A 9,763-nucleotide genomic window follows, 5' to 3' on the forward strand; every position below is an offset into this window, starting at 1 on the left:
ACTTGTCTTCCTAACCATCTGCTCCCAAATGGAATCCACACAAAACACTACCATAGTTATTTAGAAAAATGTATGTGCTTTCTAGCTTTCATTGGTCTTAGAGACAAAAAAATAATTGGATGGAAATGCCTCCCAGTGTGATTAATATGAAAACATAGTCTATTTATATTCTGTTAATCAGAGGAATACATTGAAATACAGTTCACTGTCAAACACAGAACAATGTCGTTTCTGATAGTTCAAATCTTTCAATGAAATACGTTTGTATTTATTTAATATCAGACTCTACAGAAAGATCATCAGGAGGCCTACTAGGATGCAAACTCTGATGATCAAAAGTGCAAGGGAAAAATTCATCCTTAGTGCCTACTTCAAGGCTTTGGTGGATGGGGACAAAGTAGACCTGATGGATTATGTTCAAATCACATTCTGAGCGAGAGCGACACGCTTATTTAACTTCAGACGTCTAAAATTTAGCTATCTGTATTTAAGCTCATTCTCTAGGTTCTCCGCAGAGTCGACAACAGAGAAGCTTCCCGGGGGCAACTCTACCATCCTTTTATAACACTGACCGTAGGAGAAACCTTACTCTGCAACCTTGAGTGGCTGTTGGCCACCTATAGCAGGAAAGATGATCTGCTTGGCCAGCGGAAAAAGCGTAAGTGCTGTGAGAGCTCCTCTCTGCTGAATTGCACGTGTGGGGAGGTTGGACAGTGGGCAAGGGGACAGCCTGGGCTGCTCCTCACTCTCTTGACCTTCACTGCCCTATGATAGTTCACCCTGCTGGAGCAGGTGGTCTCAATGTGACCCTCAGGATCCGCTGAGGGTAAAATCAGATCTGTCAGGGTGTTGTGCGTATTGCAAAACATGGAAAAGCAAAGACACCAAGAGCCTTGTGACCTCTCGTGCTTTTGTGTGTGGGCCTCTGTGCTGTTTTTATTTGAGAGCTTCAGGGAGGTCTTTGGGAGGTTTCCCAGTTCTCACTTCAAGTGTGTCTTCCCTCGGCAGGGAAGGTCAGTAGCAGAACCACTGTTCAAAGCTGAAGTAGTTACTTGGCCTGCTCATGGGCCATGGGGAGGAGACTGTGAGTCAGCGTGACAATGGAAGTAGCACAGACAGCGAGTACGCGGTCTATTCGTTTCCATGGGTCACGCTGACGAAGCGGGTAAGTCAGCTGGACGTGACCTGATTTTCTATGGTTCTCTGTAAACAGGGCCTGGATTATGCAATTGCTGTTTGTGGTGATGCGAATTCGGTCGTAACATAGGAGGGCACATGTCAGTGAGGACTAGCCCAGGATGCTTGCACAGTCTGGCCGAAGGATTATCTGAAAGGTGTTGCCACAAGAGACTGAAAAAATCTGCAAATGCAAGCCTGTACAGCCTGGATGGAGTGAGCTGCTGTGGACTGTGGGAGTCCTCAGCGATGCGTGTGCATCAGTGGGGAAACAGTAACACCAACATTTCACGCATCTGGCACTCACAGCCTAACAGGCAAACAGAAGAGGAGTTTCACAAGATCTCCTCTCCCCATGTATGTCTTTTCTTTCTAATTTCTCCATGTGTTCCCATTTTGCTTTTGCAAACACTGATTTCATGATTTCTCTTTCTCAGCTTTCTAGCATGTTAGCATCTAGCACCCGTGACTTTAAGTCTTTCTGCACCTTCTTCCCCAACTCAGCTTTGACCTCTTCCTGCAAGACTACAGTTTGTTCATAGATATTTTTCTTCCTAGCCAGTTCCTTATTCAGGCAGCTGGCCTCCTCTTTCTGTTTCCCATGCTAAAAAAAAGGTCTCTGACTGCGTGATGGCAGAAACATGGACACTTCTGCTTTTTACTTTCATGCATAGCAGTGCCTTCTCCAGCAAAGTGAGAAACCGCAGAGCTTCCCACCCTGGTGGGATCACCTAGTTTATCCAATGGATCTTTCCATTCTTTTTGGGTAAAAACTGGACTCCTATCTTGGGAAACTTTGGTTCCTTATTCCCCAAAACAGCCCCCCTGCTGAGGTCACCTACTCTGGATGGTAAGTCATAAGGGCGTCTCTGCTTAGGGCGATGACGAACAGGTTTCCTCACAAGGTCACTCACACAGCAGAGGCATGAGTGCCGTGGGGGGACACTTCAGGCAAGCGGGAAAGAGAAAGAAAAATCACTTAAAAATAAGAAGTCCCTGCAAAACAGTTCAGATTTTTAGACATCCTCAATTTGATTCTTTTACCTCTTTTTCCAGTCTCAAAAATTCCCCAGGTGAGAACAGTGACTCAGGCAAACACAGGCATCAAATAGTTCCCCTCAGCTCTGCCTTACTTGCTGCAAGTCTCCAAGAAAGTTGAACACTGCAGAACTCTGAGCTGTAGCTCTTCCAGGAGCTACGTTCAGTCTCTTTTCAAACACTCTTTGTTATACCACAGACACCATAATCTGTATAAACCATATGTGTTTTGGCAAAAATAGAGTAATTTCTGAAAAGCAGATATTAAATACACTTCTCGGCTAACAAAAGAGTGCTATCAGCCCATGTCAAAGTAATAAAGAGGAAAGACATAAGGAAATGGCACTAAGCTGTATGGCATTCTTTGCAGTTAATTGGACAGCAGGAACCCAGGCTTGGGGCTGATCCTTAATTTTTAAAGTGGTGCATGGAGAATTAAGCATTAATTGGAATGGGAGTCATCTTGAAGCAGAAAAAAAGCCTCACACACCACTGTGAAAATGTAACTGTAAGTATGGTAGCTGCCAGCAGAGATATAATTAGGTGCACTTCTGGCCTTATCTGCAGACTACACTGTACACTGAGTCGTTAAAAGCAATCACACAGTAAGAAAGAATGCCTGCCTCATATTAAGCTGTTTAAATGCTGTACTGTAATTATGCTTACAGATGTTTTAAGAATACGCATGTAGGAAACTGTGGGTCTTTAATTATAGATAGGCTTGCATACGATGTACTTTGCTCTGCTGAAAATGCGTCTGTGCTGACCTGAGAGCGACCTTGGAAAAGTCTGTTCGGGGAAGACACAAGCTACGGTGCTCCTATTAACTGGAGCCCGGCGCAGTGGCAGTGACCCTCTCTGAAAGCCCTTCCCTGCTCTGGCACAACGCTAAATCCCTGCCTTTCTGATGCTGGGGGGTTAAGGGGTCTGGGCAGAGGCAGCAAAGCAGGACTGGATTTTCCCCTCAAAGCAGGACCAGGTTTCCCCTCCTGCTCCAAACTGCATCTCCGAGGCCCTTTGCAGCCTGCCGCCCCGGTTCAGCATCGTGTTCGATGCAGCGATACATTGCACTTTCACATCCTCCTTTTCCTTCTCTTTTGGAGAAAGGAGAGAAGACCACATTCTCTGCCTGGTCAGTTCTATCAAGAGGGCTGTGAGAGAGGTAGTCACTACCGTGCCCATGGGCAAACCTGTAGGGGCTAGGGAAGGCGGCCTGCTGGGTGGGGGGCGCAGCACTAGGGTTTTCTTTGTGCCTTTTGTTACTGTTCTCCTAAAACATCCAGATCTCTGCTTCGCTCTTCTTTTCTTGGCTGATATTTCCATTCCTATATTTCCTCCTTCACTCTCCCTTTCCTTCCTCCCTCCTGCTCTCTTGCTTTGCTACCTGCTGCCTTAATCCAGCCAGCAGAAACACTGAGCACAGCGGAGCCATAGGCTGGATTGGTAATTACACGGTACGTGGCATTATTATTGTTTACGGGATTCGACAAGGAAACTCATCCCCCCTCTCTCTGTTTGTCATCAGCTCAGCTTCTTGCACCCTTTAGCAGCGAATAGTGCTTCAGGGCGACGTTCCTGTCTATTCATGCATATGCAGAAACATTACCAGTGGAATTAAAGTGTATTAACAATAGCAACGACATCAACATCCTTAAAAAGGTGGTTAACTAAGAGCAGAGAACTAAGAGAATAAGGAATTGATGTCATCTCTTTCTCCAAAACTACGCACCTCTCATACATTCAGTTACTTCAGCTTAACTCAGCCAGCGAATATCCTGGCCCTTTTTTTACAGCTTTTCACTTCTCCTAGCCTGGCAGAGCAAACTTAACTGACAAGGAAGACCAAATGTTATTCCATTTTGTGCATTGCCAGGCTAATTGTTTCTTGTGTTCAGATCGGTTACTAACTAACCTGGTGCCAGGGCATGGGGATGGGAGAGAACCACCGTATCAGCTCTGGCATTTCTCCGGGGCTGCCTGTCCCCTCCTAATGCAACAGAAGCACAAGAAAGGACCAGAAAGAATTTTACTCTTCTCTTTTGTCCAGTTTTGCATTTGTAAAATGGGGGACTCAGCACATAATGAGTTTGTTAAGAGGATTAAGTACTTTTTGTTAAAATGCTCGTAAACACGAAATACCATCCAAGTGTCAAGAATTTATTGGTCCTATTAAAATATTTTTTCACTTGGAAAGCATTGTGAGATCACTATTTGCCCCTCTCCGAGTTAGCCATGTGACTCACAGACTTGGCAGGTACCTCTTTATCTTGTGGAGAAGGAGCCCGACATATGGATACCTCTTTTGACTTTACTGTTGATTTCCCTCTTGACCAAGCAATCCTTGAAGGGAGATGAACTGAGATTACCAGGTGCTTTTAAGGGTCATAAAATTGCACTCCCTGTTGCTGTGACGTTGCTAAGCAAGAGAGGGAAAAAATATTTCTGTGCCTTTCAGAGAGATGGGCAAGGCCAAGTGGAGATGCTGGTGGGTGCTGGCTGGAAGCACAAAGGTGCATGCTGAAAAGGAGGACACGAGGCAGATACCAGGACAGGGGAGTCCTCTGTGGTGGTGGTGGGGAATGGGAAGAAGAAAGAAAGAGAAGAAAGAAAGATGAAAGAGAGAGAAAAGAGATGCTCTCCTGGAAGACAGAGAGCTCAGAGAGCAGGGCAGGGAGGAGATGCCTCTCGACGCAGCCCACTGCCACCAGCGCGCAGGGCTCGGGCTCCCTGTGGCTTTGCATGTTTGTACAGCTCTATAGTCCCTTGCCTGGAGCAGATATCACCAAAACCACGCGGGTGTCCACACAGCTGGCTAGCTTGGATGCTGCAGCTGCATAGCTGGGGCTGGCTGGATCCCAGGGGGTTTTGTGGTGTCCCAGGGGGGGTCGAGATGCTGTTGTCTTACAGCATAGCTACTTCTGCAATCCTAGGGCAAACACATCCCCTGCCTCGTGAAAGTGATACTGCTCCAAAACTAATTTCCTTTCCCATATTTAAGGCTGCACTTGGAATTAATAGGTCAGGCAAAGAGAAAGCAGCCACGTTGAAGAGATGAATGCTGTTACTTTATGAAGAAAGAATGTTTTGCATTTTTGTTTCTCCTATACAATAGAAGGCTTGTCTAAGAAATGGTTAGCCAGGCCACAGTATGAAAGAAGAGCCTGAAGTACATAGGCGAAGTACGGAGCTTGCTCCCAGGGTAGAAGATAGAAGCAATATATGTGACACGAGAGTATTTCAAACCTTTTGCAAAATCGTGTAGCAGGTCGCCATGTCAATAGGAGGAGTAAGACTGGTAGCGAACAGCAATGTGCTTATGCTCAAAACGAACCCATCATAAAGCGACTGAAGCTGAGCGCAGTTATCACAACAGTCGTCCCCCTCCGCCCTTTATTGTAAGAAAGTAAATTAATAAACAGGAAGGAGCTGCATGTGGCAAGACCACAGTAGATGGAAAGAAAAGGGAGAAAAGGTTAAAGGATGGCTAACAAATTTAAATGAGTGTTTCCAGATTCTTTTGGAACTGGATGAAAGACACTGATCTGCTCTAGGCTATTCTCAGTGTTTTTGGTTCAGGGTTGAGAGGAGCATTATGTAAAATATGCTTTCCTGCAACTCTTTCACTGTTTCACCATTTCCTGACCATGAAAATCAGAATTTAACTATTTCAATGGGTTTGCTATAGTGATATCTATCGATAATTTGGAGCTAAGGCCTTGTCTACACTTTAAAGCTTGTCAGCATAGCTTTCTTACCAGAACTATACTACCTCTTCCTAGCAGAGATGCTTCTAATGGCAAAGAGATGTGTAAAACATATAGTACATGATAGTACACAGTGATTGATTTGCCTGCATATAACTACTGCCTCAGTGCTTGAGGTTTTGCAGGCGCAGGTAAACTCATAAAAGGCAGAGAAAAATCACATAGTTACCTCTCTAATGGCAAACTGTTTAAGTGTGGTGCATGTTTCTGTTCCTCAAACACTCAGAAATACAAAATCAATGTCTAAGCACCTGCAATTCAAGATATGTTTCCTTTTTTTGCTCATGTCACCAATAATGTTAACCCTCTGTCCTTCTTACCAGACCATGCTGTCTGGTATTCTTCTAGCCAGTAAAAAGGACCTGAGAGGAAGAAATCTCATGCAAAAATCTGAGAGGGAAGTACAGAAGATAAATCATTCACAATCCAAATGAAGCCTTGAACAAGATCCTAAAACTAGTGGCAAAACGGGGGGACCACATCTTTCGCTAGCTCAACATGTCTTCTGGCCAGACACTAGTGCCAGAATACACTTCTCAGTGTGAAACTTGGGTATTTTGTGTCGCTTCAGTCCACAACGACAGAGTTAATTTTTACCCAGTAAGGACTGAATATCTGCTACGGCGTTAATAGGTCAAAATATCCCTCACCAACAAGAAGTACCATGCCTGCAATCAGGGAACCAGGTTATCACATGGGAAAGTTGAATTAACATGGCGTTCGCTGGTGGAGAACAAGCCCACAGACAATGGTGAAGGGCAAGTCTAAATAAAAAAGCCGCTAACGGGACGCAGAAGTGCTTAAGGTAGACAGACAGTTTAGCTCTTACACTGATTTTGCTCTTTGTATATCTGCAGTACTACAGCACTGTACTAGGTACACCTAGTCTATTGTACCTGGATATGAACTTTTAATTCATAGGATGATATTCCTTATCACACTTACTCAGCTATGACCTGAGAAAGGGTAATCTAATGTGACGGTTTTGATTCTCCTGTTCCCTGAAACACAGGTTACGTGAGAAAATTATACGCATGAATCATGGAAACAACCATGGGATGGAGCCCTCCATTGGCTATCCTGCTTCTGCAGAAAGTGGTGACTACCGTGGAAAAGCAGTTTAAGGCCTACAGGTATGAAATTTTCTTTTTCCTAGGCTTTTGGGAAGTTATTCTTTGGAATATCATTGCACTCATGAGTAACACTGGGTTGTGTATGAAAACATAGGAATGGGTGAGCATTTCAGCTTGTCTTCGAAGACAGGATGTCCTCTTCCAAGCACAGATTTCCTGTGGATTTCCACTGCAAATAAATCTCTCTATATATGTTGTAGTTCTGGCTACCAGAATTATAGAACTCACAAAAAACTCCTGTTAACTGAGTAGTAAAACTCGAAAATTTTACATCTAGTGTTACAGTGAGCCAAACTCTAGATTTTTTCTGGAGCTGGACAACAATAAAGATTTGGAAAAACTAAAGAACATCATCATATGCCTCCAATGTTTTCTATGCAGGAAGATGCTGCAATGCCAACTCTGCTCATTAAAATTCTATTGATTTATTTAGCAGCAATATTAAAAGCATTGGCTATAGTAGAGTAACTACAAATTCCCTAGCACTCAGTGCTCCCCAGCATTTGTACCAGAAGGCATGTTGAGAAACCTTCTATGTTCAGGATTTTATGATCACAAGACCATCTGCAGGTATCTTAAGAACTGCCTGTATATTTGGTGTGCAAAAGCCTCTTCTTTAAAGCAGTGATGGACTGGAGAACTGTCCAAGCGATACTTTCTGTGCACACTCAGGAGCCCCATTCTGAAGATATTTATGCTTTATTGAAGGTTTCTCCTTAGCCTGCCTGCGTCTAAATGAGAAAGTGGTTCTTCAGCAGTTGATCTTATCTGTGGTTTTCTTATCTGTGGAATTTTAGATTGTAATTTAACTAAGCAGTGGTGTGAAATGAAAAGTTTAATCGGGGTCCTTACTTCTTCAAAATCAAGGAGTTAGTCCTATGGGCCTTTTAAATTCAACTCCATCTGTAATTTTATCTTTGAATCTCCAAGTTCATAGGGTATGAAATAGCAGAATCATAAAATGCCTGCAGGTTTTCAAACTTCAGCCTATGTTTTTCAAAACTACACATATTCTGTTTATTCTCACATCACTTTTCATGAAGGTTAATTGAACCCTCACTTGAAAAGTTTCTGGAGGAATAAGGAAAAAGCCTTGTGCCTAACAGTTAGGGCTCGGTATCAAGTAAGACGTATGAGCTAGAGCTTCAATGGAAACTTCAAAGCTGAGACAGCTCCTACAGATACCACCTCATATCGGACTTTGTCTGGAATTTCCTCTTTTCCTTACTTGGATGCAGGCTAGAACCAACCAAATGAGGAATGCAGCCAGAGTATACAACAGAGGTATTAAATTTCTGCTCCTTCCATATGCAGTTATCTTTCTGCAGTCAAATAGGTTTCCTTTTTCTTGTCTCAGTCATCATCTTTGCAGTGGCCATGTTATTTTAGCCATGATGGTCTAGGGTTTAAGTGACATAATGGCTTTTCGGGTAGAGAGATTATCTTTTATTGGATCACTGTAACAGAAGAGATAAGCACCCAGGCACACAATCCCAGATGTTCAGAATGGAATTGCTTATTTGAAAGCTTGTCCTTTTTGTCCAGCTTTGTCGGTTTGTCTAATAAAAGGTATTTCTCCTTGCAAAATGTGCCATCTCTGAAATACTACACACAAGTCAGAGAAAGGCAGTCTGGATTCCCAGTCAGGAAGCGCTCACAGACAATTTTTGAGGAGCTGGAATGCCAGCCATAAACATGAATTATCCTTAGGTCTCATGGACTCAGATGGGAGCAGGTCTGGGGTTTTGGCTGCAGACAGCTCAAGGCCATTCCTTGGCAATGTTACAGGAGCAATATTTATACAAGGATGAAGCACGACTTTGTCAAAGCATTTTCACAAATTAAAAACTTTGTTTTTCCTTGCTATTATTTATAATAGCACTCTAAAAAAAAAAAAGCCTTCAAACTCTGTTTCCCTATGAAAGAATTTTAATTACTTTCCATGGTAGGACTGAGTAACACTACGGCTCCTTTCTCACGAGCATCGGTCCTGGGTTTCTTCTTGCTCAGACAACTGCATCATTTGTTTTCAGACAGAAATAGCTTATTACTAGTGTTATCAAAGGCAAAGCAACACCAAAGAGAGGTCAGCTCTGAGACCTGGGACGCTTTAGCGTCCTGCTCTAGCTAGTTAAACAGTGCCCTTCCCATCTCCGTGCCAGGGCAGTGCCTAATAGTTTTTTTCAGAGCCGTGGATGAACATACTCCCCTTTGATAGAAAACAGAAATAAGCTCTTGGGTATCACCCTGCGCAGTGTGTAGATCCACTCACTGGAGATCGTACTCAAATATTTATCCAGCTCTCTGATGGGCAGGATGAACTCACAGGTGATTGTGGATTTGCCCCTATATCCCCATGTAATTATGCAGCACGGTTCCAGTCCGGCCCTTTTCACCCTACAGGAGCCTCCTGCAAAATCTATCTGTTTAAGCTTTGCTCTTCGAATATTGAAATAGGAATGTTTTTAAATGCATAGGCTCTACCTCATGTGAACTGTGAGAACAAAGAGGAAAAGGAAAGGACGTTTTCCCCTTACTGACAGCTCTGTACTGGTAGCAAGAATATGAGGAATTAATGAGGAATTTATGCTGAATAACCTGAGTTTGTTGAGCTGGAGAACAAGCCATTTTTCACTCCTAATATGAAACAAA

The sequence above is a fragment of the Struthio camelus genome, chromosome 7 (genome assembly GCF_040807025.1).
Source record: "Struthio camelus isolate bStrCam1 chromosome 7, bStrCam1.hap1, whole genome shotgun sequence".
NCBI classification, from domain to species: Eukaryota; Metazoa; Chordata; class Aves; order Struthioniformes; family Struthionidae; genus Struthio; species Struthio camelus.